The 14,982-nt window shown below is 31.2% G+C and overlaps 1 protein-coding gene across 4 annotated transcripts in view; it reads left to right on the top strand.

The window, feature by feature from the left end:
- Positions 1–14,982, top strand: part of LOC145277034 (uncharacterized) — a 297,662-nt gene that overhangs the window by 92,533 nt on the left and 190,147 nt on the right. The window contains exon 1 of one of the 4 annotated variants that reach the window (XM_080128658.1): positions 3,880–4,077. The exons of the other annotated variants lie outside the window; for them this stretch is intronic. The gene's annotated coding sequence lies outside the window, so the exon portion shown is untranslated. Of the gene's footprint in view, positions 1–3,879; positions 4,078–14,982 lie in introns of those variants that run through there. 4 annotated transcript variants of the gene reach the window in all.

Genomic DNA, 14,982 nt, shown 5'->3' with positions numbered 1-14,982 from the left:
GGTAAAAATTAAACAAACATTCACGATAGGAATTTACGGCTGTGAGAGAAAAAAGAAAAGAAAAACTGTACCCTCTACCCCCCTTTAACTACCTGACGTCATTTTCAGACAGCTTTCGACTGTTTAAGGTTTGAGATTCTGGACTTTCGTATAATTCATGTGAGGAGGACTTTGTTTCCCTTTGGTTGAACGAAGCGAGAATCTCTCGCTTTTGGGGGTTAATTAAGCTATTTTTTGTACAAAGTGATTTTTTTTTTTTTTTTGATTTTAAAAAAATTTCTTTTTTATTATACATAGGAGTCACCACACATTTATTTAATTCAATATCTTAGTACTTTACTAATTATCTTTGAAATAGACCCAGAAAACTAATATTCATCTTTTAAATAATTTTTATAATGCATTTATTTCACTTCAAAATTTAGCTGAATTAGTTAGCTCGATTTAACTAGAACATTTACAAATTTAAAAAGATGCGCCGAAGAAGGTCGTGGATTAGATCGTTCGAAACTTTGTGAATATAACAATGAAGATAATAATAGTACCTATTTACAATGCCTCCCCACGGGACAGAGTTAGACACCAGGGTCGTTTTTTAATGTGGAGAAAAGGTACAAAAATAAAAAATTGTCTCAGTCGTGAAGGACTGCTCCTCCACCGAAAGAGAACAAGAAATGAAAGTGGAGCATCTGAAGAACAGATACTACACTTTGATAAGTAACTGTGAAAAAAAAATGCTCCAATACGTACGTGATATTCGAAAATAATGATGTGTACTGCCGCTCTCGTCCTCTCTCTTCACTTATTGTCAATGTAATGTGATCGTGAAAAGTTTTGAATCACATTTTTCAAAATAAAAATCTCATAACTTGAGACATTCATTCGTAGTTAATGTATTAACTTTTTTAAAAATATAAAAAAAAGCAAACAAAAACAAATAAAACGGTGTTAATACTAGAGTCTGCTCATATATACATCATGTATATGATGTCTTTCACACGAATCTAGATTTTTTTACTGACTTTTTAAATTCTTCTTAATACTACTAAGTACCAATATTTCAGATTCTAAAAAAATAGCTGTTTAATGTCTACATGCGGATTCTTTTGTTAATGTTAATTTACATGCTTTTTTGTTTTAATTCTAATTCACCCCAATTGCCACTCGTAATAAGCTACTATATGGGCCAATATCTACAGGGGCATTATGTAGGGGGTTGAGCAATGAGATGTCTGTTTACATTACATTTAAATTTCTGCATGTTAGTACAGTCGAGGAAGCAGGAAATGGGGAGGGAATAAACTATTAGTGTAGAAGGCTTTTAGGGATTTCTACAGTGAAGGGCTGTGATTTTGCTGCTTGTCGCACTAGTCGGCAAGATGCAGGAGCTACGAGTTTATCAGAACACATTCCATTAAAGTACTTGTAAAACACAAAGATGCAACATTTCAACGACGAAACAAGGGTTGAAACTTGTTTGATAGTTCGAGGCCTATTACATTGAAGACTCTTTTTGGATCCTTTCTGAGATTAGTTATACTATTTGTTGCCAATAATTTTGATTTGATAAATAAGACCTCTTTAAAGTGACGTTGAGCAAGTTAGGTTGGTGGTCATTTAGGAATATTAGGTGCTGTGTAGTGGCCTTCTGAACCGAGCATAATGACCAGTTTGTTATGGTCTGTATCTATCTGATACTGACCGGCGATGACATTGATTTTAGACATCTCAAAATTCTACCCCCCCCCCACTGGATATTTTAATTTTGTTATTGTGAAAAGAGAACGTGCGATTTTTTTTAACCCTTGTCATTCCATGAAGTTCTCTTTTACTTACCTTCCCCTCCCCCCACGAGAGCAGAGTTCGACACAAGGTCGATTTTTAGTGTGGGGAAATCCAGCCTTCCCCCCAAAAGGATCATTCTGGATTGGAACAAAAAATTAAAATTGCTTCAATCTAAAAGGATTTATCCCTCACTAAAGCAAAGACGGAGTAAACCAAGTGTAGCAGCATCAGAACAGTTTGTTCCTGGCTAAAAAATTCTGCGAAGTTATTTTAAAAAGAAAATGCCCCTTCCGTCTATTAACCATAAAATAAAAACGGCCACCCTTGCTACATGAACTTAATGTGGCAAAGGATCTTGTGAACAGTTTTTTTTAAGTTTCTATTTTGCTAGCGATTCAAATAGGATTTACTCTACAGGAATATTGTACACATTCGTCACTGTCACTTATCAAAAATTCACAGCTAACTTTTCTATTTATAAACAAGAAAGTTCTAATTGGCAAGAATGCATAACGTAGTCCAACTCGTTATATTGTCAAGTCCTGATTGATTTAGTTTGAAGTAAGTAGAAAAACATGCGTGTTCAACAACGTGACCTCGGGGTAGTTCTTAATATCAACACTTCTGGTGAAAACCCTTCCTGCTACGCAATAATAGTAGTAGCAGTAGCGGAAGTATAAATGATCTTCATTTTTTCTACATCAAAACATGTTTCAATATGTATTTGAATCTTATTTTATTCATAATTTTTAGTGAACCCTTTACAGTAATCTAACATCGAATTGTAGTGGCTATATTCTAAAATATATATGGCAATTGTATATTTTAGCATCTTCTTTTCATTTTAGTAAAGTTCCCATGTAAAACCGCTCCCCATGTTAAGAATGGCTTTCTAAATTTCCACGTGGTGTTAAAATGCACAAGTACCGAATATATTGTAAAATAAAGTCAACCTTACAATTTATAAACACGATTTTTTGCTATAAAAATAGTTTGAAATGACTTTTAATAATTTTAATCGTATTATCTAGACTTTTCACATTACTATTTCTCAGTTTGATTGTTTTATTCAAAACGTTTCGGCCGATATAACCTCCGACCTTGCATATTTTCAAACATGAAAATCTTGTAGCCTAAATCGATAACGTTAAGGAAATTTCGAACTATTACGAGGGTAAATTGTTCTTATTGCGGGTAGAAGTTTTAATTTATCTTATTCTTACTTGTCGCTTCTCGTAAAGATTGAACTTCTACTTTCAGAAAACTGTCACTTAGAAGTGGTTGGTAACCAATGCTATAAACCGTTACGTCAATGAGTCCATGTCGTTGTGACTTAAAACAATCAAAATGAGAATAGTAGTCCGAATACAAATTATCAATCTTCATCTAAAAATCTGAATATTTGAATTGTTTGTCTTTTTCTTAAATATTATTTAAGGTTGGCACTAAAGTCGAGTGGGTGGTGTGAGTGAGGTGCACGTGAAATTGCGTTGGACGTTTTCTTGACCAATCGTCGTTCACGAAATAAAAATCTGATCACATATGCAATTCTATTTTTTCTTCTTGACAGAATTTGTCGTTGCAACTCGAGTCATTCTTTAACAGCTGTTGTTGACGTGTTGTACATTATAATCAACTCGTTGCCTCCATATTTCTTTCGATCTAACAGCTATATAAATCACAAAAAAAAAAAAAAAAAAAAAAATAGGAAGGAGAAAATCGCTTGAATGTTTTGTTCGATGTCGTAGCCAGTGGCAGCTGCTGCATAACCAGTGCGCAGACACATGCCTTATCGTTTTTTTTTTTTAACTAAAAAAATATGACGATTGCTAACTTAAATCTCGCTTATATGTTTACGTATCTTATTGTGACGGTTAACAATTTTATTGTTTCTGGTCGGTTTTAGATTTGTTTTCAATTAACATGTGTCAGACATGTGTAAACTTACAAGTGCTAAGTCAGTAAGCAAGCAGAGAGAAAAAATACGAAAATAGCGCGTTATATATGGTTTCATTTTAAATCTACTTTAAACTTACAATTTTAGAATTTTTAGTAGAATAATAAATAAAATATCATGTTTATTTTATTCCGCCCTTTTTTTTTTTTTTTTTTTTTTTTTTAAATTGTTTTTATTTTCTTATTGATTTCGACTGTTGTTTCGTAGTCGCCATGAACCTCATTTCGGATTTTAGTGATATTAACATAAGTCACCGCATGTTTTCTTTTTTCTGTGTCCATTCTTTGATGATACCATAGGAATATACCTTTATTTTTTTTTTTTGCAGCATTTTGGTAAATATATCATTTATCTTTAAAATTGTGCTTGTAGATATCTTTTATTCGCTGAACGATGTTGTGTCGCTTGAAATGTTTGAAGCTTATCAAATGAAATGTTTTGTGTGTGCGTACGTACGTGCGTAAGATCTAGTGTAGTAGCAAGATTTTGCCATGTGCTATACTTCATTCCGTGCTTTGAGGTGGAATACATTAGCTGTATTATTAAACTAATGCTCAATCGAGATTATATACGCTTATTATTTGAACAGATTTGGTGTGAGTTAACGATAATAGGTTTGAATTTTTTTTTAACAATGGTATTATAGTAGCAGTTTTAACTAGAGGAGGGGGTCACTAGAGAGAGAGAACTGAAGCAATGGAAAGGACGAATTAATTTCTATGTCGGATTTCTCCACAAACACGTTTCCCACGTTTCTGCTATACTATTTTTAAACGCCTTTATAAAATCTCCATGTTAATATAATAGTGCGATCACTTCGTGTTTCTCGTCTGGCTTATTGATTATTATCTTAAAATCAAAAATGCAGTAACGTAAAATATATAAAAAATAACATTAAAACTCTTATAAAAAAGAGATCACATTTCGGTTTATTTCGTAAACAAGTCAGCCATCTTAGTCTTTTATTAATAGTAATAAAAAAACCGACCTTTCGAAAATTGAAAGGAATTTGAAAGTACATAAACTGTCGAATGATTTAAAACTCTTAGCAAATTCTCGCATATCAAAGAATTGAAAGTCTTGAAAGCTATTTTATCCAATTTTAGAATTGATTTAAAACATTCCATTAAGACAAATTAGTTTTATAACAATTTGGTTTAATCAATAATTTGGTGCTTAGAAGTAACCGTGTTATTTTAAAAATAGTATTTTCAAGTTTACGATATCTTTTTTTTTATTTTTTTATTAAATTGGTAGATGAAAGTACACAATAGTTACAAAACAGTAAACACCTTCCCATGATAAGAATGAGTTTCTAAATAATAACGTTATTATTTTAACCCAGTAGTATAAGTACTAAAAAGCTACACAAAAATGAAAGTAAAAAAGTCTCCCAAGCAACGTTGATTAAGTATATAGCTAGTTCTCTGGAATATTTTGTGTAGGAAGTGAACGGAACGACTTCACACGTTATCCACGTTTGTAGTAATTGAAATGAGGAAACCCAGTCAATCCGGCATGGTCAATACGAATAAGTGTTTATTTTATTTGATTTGATTTTTCTTCGGGATGTGATAGATCACGAGACACGACACTAAATTACCTCGCACACTGTCAATCCTACCACCACTAAAATCTCTCATTCAGTCGTTTCTATCCTATTTCTTAACTCGACTTTCGTTTATTGTGATCTGCGCCAACCAGACACGGGCCAACAATAACAGATCGATTTTTTTTTCAGATTGTTCCTATTTACAATGCCTCCCCACAGGACAGTTAGACACCAGGGTCGTTTTTTAATGTGGAGAAAAGGAACACACAATAAAAATTGTCTCAGTCGTGAAGGATTTCTCCTCCACTAACAGAGAGCAAGAAATTGAAGTGTAGCATCTGAAGAACAGATGCTACTCTTTGATCTTGACCCAAGTCTTTTCAGATTGCTGGTATCTCGATTTGTTTATGGTTTACTTAGACCTCTTTCTTGTTACTCTTCTTCTAATCAAACGCGACCCGGCAGGTTGTCGTGCGTGCGCTCTGCCGCTGCTGCTATTCAGTCTTAAGAGGCCATTCTCCCAGGCATTACTCCTTCTTTCGGAAGGAGGGATTGGATTCTTGTCGATCGCCTGGGACGCTTCCGTAGATAAACGCTGATGGCATCAGCGTTTATCTACGGAAGCTTGATGGAGTCGATCATGGCTAATTTTACACACGTCCGGAGTACTCCCTCCTCACCTCCACACATTTCATTTTCTGGAAACTGGATTCACTACTGTAAACTGGCATGTGGCTAAAACTGTGCTTCAGTCGTAGTGCTAGTGATGGGGGGGGGGAGGGACAGGTAAATAAAGTTATTTTTTCTATTCAAAATTTCATCCACTTTTAGGGTACAAAACATGTAAATTGTAAACTCAATGTTATGTTGACACCGCCAAAAAGGAGAGTTGGTGTGATCATTTTAAGTTTAAATCTTATTAGTACATTAGATTGTTTATTACCCCCCCCCAATAACAAGGTCAGGCACACAGTGCGAGTTAAAAGTGGGAATTTACCCCCCCCCCCCCGCACACAAAATAAAAAGGTCACTATGATCTGGCTACAACGTTAACGTTCTTTTTTCCCCCCCTTCTAATCGTGATCATATACATATATATATATATATATATATATATATATATATATATATATATATATATCGGTGTTCCCCGAAACCTTTTTTTTTTTTTTTTCATTAATTTTTTTAATTTCTTTTTAACCATGCATTTTTAAAAACCAAATTAGGGGTTGTTTTACTGTGCACATAGATTCGAAAAAATTGTCACAAAACAAATATAGAACAAATAAATGTTATCAAAGGCAAGATAAGTTACTTTTCTACCTAACTGGATATGTTTTTCGTGTTTTTATTCAATGTAACATGTTTATTCAGCTCGAAAAACATGCAGTGTTTGCCGATGTATTGGAAAATTTAAAATGGCGGCCGACTCTTTCTCTGAGAAGGTAAGTTTGGGAAAATGAGTTATAAATAAAAAAACAGTCAAAATACTGTTAAAAACCCGCCGAATATATGCCAGCCTATGTCACGGTAACATATATTGAGCGAGTTAAAACAAACCCCCAAATTATTAAAGAAATGATTTTAAAAGTTAACTTTTTTTTTTTTTTACCCTTTTAATTATTAATTGAACCAAATTGTGATAAAACTGGTTAATTTTGTTAATGCTGTTTTTTTTTCTAAAATTATTGGATCTCAATATCTTTCAAAACTTAAAATATGTTAAAAAATGGCGCCCGACTCTCGCTTGAACACGATAAGTTTGGGAAAAGGCGTTAAAAAAAAACGAAAAAACTACACAAAATACTGTTAGAAACTAACTCAATGTTACCGTAACATAGGCTGACATATTCGATGGGGTTTTAACAGTATTTTGTAAAGTTTTTTATTTTATTTTTAACCCCTTTTCCCAAACTTATCGTGTTCAAGAGAGAGTCGGGCGTCATTTTTAATTTTCCAATACATCGGCACACACTATGTTTTTCGAGCTGAATAAACATGTTACATTAAATGGTACTAATGCAGAAAGTGATCCGCGCTATTTTTTAAATCGTATTTCCACGTTTAATTAAAGTTTTATGAGTTATTATGTTTTTTATTCAATTGTAAGGTTAACGTACAGATTAGGTACAAAACACACTCTTCTCCCCATGTTAAGAATGGCTTTTTAAATAATAACGTTATTATTTCAGCACGGATAACTCTCTGCATGAGTACCCATTAAATAAAGACACTAAAAGAATATCCAGTTAGGTAGAAAAGTAACTTATCTTGCCTTTGATAACATTTATTTGCTATGTATTTGTTTTTTGACAACGTTTTCGAATGTATGTGTATAGTAATACAAACCCAACATTTCTAAGGATCACAAAGTAATTCAATTTTTCTTTTAAATATTAAAATGCCTGACCTATTATGAAGAACCCAAAATGCATTCTGGTAGATTTAATTTGGTAATTACATTTTTTAAATAGGATTTTTAAGGACCGTTTTAATACCATATGCGATTTCGTTTTTTATTTCAATAAATAATCAATTAGTAGTAAAAAAAAAAAAATGTAAGTGACATATAGTCTAGAAACATTCAAACTCCTGAAGTTGTCTAATTAATTTTTATTAATATAGTAATAATAAAAAAAAATGATGAAAGAGAGAGAACACCAGTACTTGTGCGTTGTGCGTTATATAATGTTTCGTTGTTTAAATTTCTGTTGTTTCGGTGATACCAACACTTGAGGAATGTGAAAAAGTAGGTTAAAGCAGGAATTGGATTTTTTATTTCTTGTAATGGTTCTTTGTCATGAAATGAATTCACTATTGTTTTTTTTACCACCACCATAATAATATTATTCAATTTATAAATATTTAAAAAATATTCTTTCGTAAATGTTTCGCCAAAATGATTGTAGAGATTTTGTTTATTATGATGTGTGTCTATATCAATAAAATTGTGTGATCATCTCTCGTGTGTTTTTCGTTTCTGCGTGGTTTGTACCCCCCCTTTTTTTATTCATTATTAAGCAATTATTTATTAAAACTCGTATCGAAGATTGAAATTTTTAGATGCTATTTACATCCAATAATTTTAAGAAATGAGATTACATTAACAAAATTAGTTGCTTCACATAATTTCATGATCAAACAATATTATATAAATTAAATTTAACTTTCAAAATATTATGTAAAAATTAAATTCTGTGTTAATAAATAAAAAATGAAACCAAGCTAGGACTAAAAAATACTCCCAGACAACGCCCGTTGTTTAAGCTAATCATATATAAGTAACTATTTATCTTAGATTGTTTTGCACTGAATGTAATTTGCAGATAAAATGGGTTCCTTTCTCGATTAATGACTAATAAATACTATTTAATGTTTCATTTTTTATTTATTAGCACCAATCAACCATAATATTTTATCTAATAAACTTTCTAAGCAGTGATTACTTTCGATGTTACATTTCACACGTAAAAATTCCAGATACTGACTCCAAGCATGATTGCTTTCATTTGGGTAATTTTCCTATTTTATCGATTCTTATTCCTAACATATTAATGCATGGTTTGTTAATTTAGGTGACTGAAATAAGAATTGTTTCGAATAAAATGAGATTGTAGCATGATTTAACTAATACTCCTAAACAGTTATTTTCCCTTAAATTATGGTTTTAGTAATAAAAACAAAGACACCATTTTATCATGCGCATGAGACACTGAAATAAAAACTGGGCCATAAAAATATAGTTGTAATAGTTATAAACAAGTTCAGAAATAAACTAGCTAAAAAAAGAATGATAATTCAAGTTCATAATCGTGTCCATAAACTACAAAATTATAAACTTGATTTCAATTCAAGCAATGCCTATTGAGGAGAGCTGTCATCGTTAGGATTGTGAAACTCTTGCTTCACTATAGATTCCCCAAGCAAGCACTCTTGCAGTTCTTCTCTATAGTAATACTCCAGGACATAACCAGATCTATCTTGGTGGGTGCTGCAAATATAGATGATGGAATTCCTGAAACGATTTTTATTCATGCCCAGTGTCCATGTCGCATATGGTCTGTTTTTGTGTCAAGATATTTAGTTTGTAGTTAGTAACACAACGTTGTATTCAAGAGTATAAGTTAATGTCACCGATGATGCTGAGTTATATCTGAGAGAGAAAAGATATTGAAATACCAAGGTCTTATGTACGACATGAAAAGCAACTGGAATCTTAAGATCCTCATCATCCCAGTAATTATAGAAGCAACCGGACTCGTAAAAAGGAATTTCAAAACTACCTGACAAATATATCCAATGAATCAAGTGCAAGAGATTCAAATAATTGCACCTAAAGGGACTGTTACAATCTTTTTAAAAATCTCTCAGTTGGAATATATCAGATAGCGAGTGAATATCTGACATCCAATAGGATGCCCCATCTCCATCTAGAAGAAAATGAGAAAATTGAAGAAAAAAAAAAAGAAGGCAGTTCTTAAAAAGTGTTTGGTTTGCTGGTTGAGGGAGGGAGGTGGTTTGATGATTGCAAATCTTAAACGTGCAAGTCATGATTGATGACCCAATCTTGCAGCTTCAATTGTCTTTTTAGTTCGCAGTGAGCAGCACTAGCAGTGTCAGAAATTTCGTGAAAATAGTGAATAATTCCACCCCATCTTTCCAAGCTTATAACTCCTCGAAAAATGTAATTCAAGCCCTAATTTTTTTTTTCAATTAAAGGAGTAAGGACCAAGGTTTTATTTAAAACAAAAACAAAACAAAACAATGTGTTTTTTTTTTTTTAAAAAGGTTTTAAACTTCGGACTTTACAGGTAAATTTCTAAAAAACTGATTTTTTTTTTTGTTTTAAATTTGAATATATTATTTATTGACCTTTTCTCTTCAATTTGTGATATATAAACCTATTAAACATAAATTAATTATTTACTTTTTAATAGACATTTCAAAATGAGAGGCGTAAATTATTCGACCCCCTATCTTTCTAAGCTTATAACTCCTCGAAAAATGTAATTCAAGCCCTAATTTTTTTTTCAATTAAAGGAGCAAGGACCAAGGTTTCATTAAAAAAAAAAAAAAAAGACAAAAAGAAAAAATGTGTTCTTATAAAATAAGGTTTTAAACTTCGGACTTTACAGGTAAATTTCTAAAAAACTGATTTTTTTTTTTGTTTTAAATTTGAATATATTATTTATTGACCTTTTCTCTTCAATTTGTGATATATAAACCTATTAAACATAAATTAATTATTTACTTTTTAATAGACATTTCAAAATGGGGGGGGCGTGAAAATGGGGGGGCGTGAAAATGGGGGGGCGTGAATTTAAAAAAAACGTTTGTCTAAAATATTATATTCGGTTTATTGGAAAGAACATAAAATTTCACATTGACCCTGAAAATATCGTAAAAATAGAATCAATAGAAAAATTTTGATAGATTTTTAAAATTTAAAAATTTAAAAATATTGAGTTTAAAAATTGAAAAATATTGAGTTCGGAAAATTCATTACTGTTTTAAAAAAAAAATAAAAATATTTTTATTACTTTTAAAACAACTGTAATAGTTTATTTTGGAAGTATAATCCATAAAGAAAATAAATAACCCACTTTTAACAGAGAAATTACGAGATTTTTATATTGTATTCGCAGTTTCGTGTTAGGGGTGTCAAAAATTCCTACAAAAATTCTGATACTGCTAGAGCAGCACTGTATCGGTTTAATCGAACTGTGTTAATGTAAGCTTTTATCTTATCTGTGAGAATAAGTACTGTGATATGGAAGATTCAGTGCACAGAAAATTTTGTGCTAAAGTAAAACATTTTTAAATGCTTAAAATTTGTGTGTGTGTGATTTTGATATTTTCACCCCCCCCCCCCCAAAGAAAAGAGCACATTTGTTTCTGTTATGAAAGTAACAATGTATATCAGTGCTATACAGAAGTTGTTTTCTTTTTAAAATTCTCTACTGGTGTAGTGGGAAGAAAAAGCAGGTGTCTATTATTGCAGTTTGTATATATTTACATCAAGATCATTATAATAATTTAAATCATCGCTTTTGAATTGAAGCCGATTCATTGCCTAAGGAGTCGCAGTTTGTGAACATTGAATTTATAGTTTTGAAAAAAAATATTTTTAGTGGCCTGATTTATAAGATAATCATTATCACTCTGTAAAAAACGTTATAAATCATATATAAAATTTAAAATATAGTCGCAGTGTTTCTAAATAAATTTCTTAGGCCAAAATTAGGCTTGACTGTTTAAAGATATCTAAAGTGAGTTGAGCATTTGATCTACCAATTCTTCAATTCTGTTTGAAATATAAAGAATATTATTTATCTTTTTACTATAAGACGAGATTAGTTAAATGATCAATATAGTTTTAGTTTTAAGATAGTGAAAATTATACATATTTATTAATAAAGAAAAATCTAACCTTGAGATGTGTTATAATAGTTTAAAGATAGTTATAATCCTTGTACAATGAACATTTTAAAATTTTTTAATTTACAATTCTTGATAAAATGTCCTTATAAGTATCGTATTCTTATGAATTTATTTTTACAATAATTTTTTTTTCCATTTGTCATTATCTATCATTTATCTGTATATATAAAAGCGAAAAAATCCATTTATCATTGTCTATATATATAAAAGCGAAAATGTGTGTATGTACGTATGTTTTTATGTGTGTTTGTATGTCTCGCAAAAACTTTTGACACGGGTCACGGATTTTCACGAGATTGATATAATTTTAAAGCTCAATCCTTCGCCCGACAAATATTGAAAAATTGGTCAACAGCGTTAATTCCTTCACCCTAAAATCATCAGTTTTCTACAGGGAGGGGTCAGCAAAAACCGTCCTCTCATGACAAGTTTGCTTCTATGCATGCGCAAATGACGTCGGAACATGATTTAGTTTAAATATTAAAAAAAATAAACGACCTAATTTTGTCAACGTCGTCTTAGCTCAGTTCATTAGAGCACGGCCTTATTACTTTCGAATCGTGGTGTGAGATGGGTTTTTTTTTTTTCGATTTTTAAAGGTTTAATATTGAAACGGTTATTTAAGCCATTTTTCATGTTCTATGTTTTATTTTTTGGTTTTTATTTTTCAGCCTTTTTAAAGAAGTTTTAACGTTCATTTTTCTGGGTTTTTTTTCCATCACATTCGCGTTTTCTTTTTTTGTTTTTCCTATTTTTACATTTAACATCTTTTGTTTGCCTTACGTTAGTTTTTTTTTTTTTTTTTCTGATTTTTTAAAGTTTTAACATTTATTTTATATAAAATATTTAATAATTTACTAATTAATATTTAAAAATATTTACTTCGTTTATTCTTATGTTTTGATTACCCCCCCACCCCACCCGAGCACACACACCTCTAAACACCCGGGCAATGCCGGGTATCCCCCCCTATAGTTGTTTATAAATGTAATTGAAACAATTTATAGGAAAGTGAATTTGTTCCTTGTTTACAGAACTGTGATGATACTTGTGAGGTTATCCATTTTGTCTGACTTTGCTTTTCTAGTGAGATTTCATGATTGGATACTTTTCCTAATGAAACGGTGTGCCATTACTTGACTGTAGACTCTTCAGAAGCCACAAATTACTCACACCTTTCATTCGGGAGACATGCTTAGGTTTCCATCTATTAAAATTATTTGCCAGAGCCCTTATCATATTAGTATGCTACTAGAGCACAGGTGCTGGGAGTACACCAGTGACCAAGTTTCACAGTTCTCTTGTTTGAGTGTGATTGAAAAATGAATACTACTACATCTCATTTGTAGTCCAAGAAACCTATATCTTCAAATTCAACTTACAAAAAATACCTCATATTCAGATAATGCCCTTCATTTCTGTGCATGACCTTTTGATTTTGCAATTACCTTGAGTTATTAAAAAATTACTGCAAACACCATTTTCTTCCTCTTGTAAACCATGTGTTCAGTGTTTCCATTATTAAATGGGAACGAAGTTTGCCATATTCTAAAAAAATAAAAATAAAATTTGCATCAAACAAAATTTCTAAAAATTGTCCTACAGTGAAATTCTGTATTGTTTCAGATCCGTTGTTTTCATGTTATTTCTTCACTTTTAAAGTTTGATTTTATTTTACTAATTTCATTATTGATGTATTTTTTGTGGTTTAAGCTTTGATTGTTTTTAAATTCGACAAGTAATTTTAATAAATTACGAATAATAGTTAGCAGTATATTTTATTTATTTCTTTTTATAAATAAGGCAATATGTATAATATATATTTAGTAAATATACATTTTTCATATCAATACAATAAAATTATCATACTATATTTGTCTCCGGCAATTCAATTAATTTTTTTTACAATATGTTTTAATTTTAAACAATTTTATTTAATCTAATAACCACATGAGTTAGTAATTTCATAAAAAGTCCCATTAAAAAAAAAAAAAAAAAAAAAAATTAAATAACCAGCATGCAACAACTATAAAAAATCAAAACTTTATTTCGTACAATGTCTATTTTTTGCACTTGTAATGGCATTGAACCAGTTTCGAAAAAGTTCATTGTGTACGACTTAAAGACAACCGATAAAAATGAGATGAAGTGCATTTCTAATATTCAAAACAATTTTATTGAACCATCTTCATTATACTGTAAATAAAAGGGAATGTAAAGAGAAGAGGGCTAGTGATTGAATAAGTCCAGGAGTATGAACAAAAACAAAAGTTAGTGTGAAATAAATGTCCTTTAAAGTAGGTAATAGAAAAGAGATTGTAAAATAAGCATCTCTTAAGTAGAGAGAAAGTCCATATACACATAGGTGTCAAAGTGTGGCCATGTTTGTGTGTGTCTTATATTAAGTCCACGTGTGTGTATAGCTGTAGCCATATGGCGGCTTGTAATTGCTGTTTATAGTACTGCTGCTACAGGCTCACATCGATCTGCAGATGAGTCCTTAGCATATCTCAACCGTTCAGCAACAAATACCAAAAATGCAGGGGTCAGCTATCAGCTCCACATCTCCCTCTACTGTTGCAATCCACATCTTCAGTTGATCGCCTCTTCCTTTTTCCCAGCCAGTGGGTACATTTAACGTCAATAACTTGTGCATGAATTCCTATTCAGGTTATCAAAGGATGGTTCCAAACCACTGTAGTCTTCTTTTCAGAAATGTTTGCAATACCAATGTTGTAACCTAGATTTCACAGCCATACAAGAGTATTATGTGTACTAGTGACTGTGTTTCTTTTAATTAGTTAAATTTTATTTCAACAAAATTGGGTATGTCTTTATGGGACTTAAATTTCAACATTTTTTAAAATGTGATAACAATTTGATTGTATTACTAATATTTGTTATGACATATTCCTTCATTATCTTTCTAAAATGTAAATATTGTCTTATAAGTAATTAAGAAGTGGCAAAAATATGTTTGTGAGAGTGAGGGAGTATGCCAATGAGCTAAACAAAAATAAAAATATTTCTGGGCAACACTTTATAGATACAGCTAGTTAGATATAAAGGATATTGGTTGACAAACTGCCAGACAGGTTGCAGGCGGTCATGTTTTTTTTTTTTTGCATAATGGTGCAAATTATTCAATGGTTTTCAGTTTTCTGTCTTGTAGATTATTAAATGCTCTGCTAAGACTTGAGTTTATTCTACTATTTTACTCATAGCTGGAGTGAGATCGAGGTGGGAT

This window comes from Euprymna scolopes, chromosome 5 (assembly GCF_053919585.1).
Source record: "Euprymna scolopes isolate OS-2025 chromosome 5, ASM5391958v1, whole genome shotgun sequence".
NCBI classification, from domain to species: domain Eukaryota; kingdom Metazoa; phylum Mollusca; class Cephalopoda; order Sepiida; family Sepiolidae; genus Euprymna; species Euprymna scolopes.
Note: the sequence above shows the minus strand (reverse complement) of the source record. Positions and strands in the feature narration are given on the sequence as shown.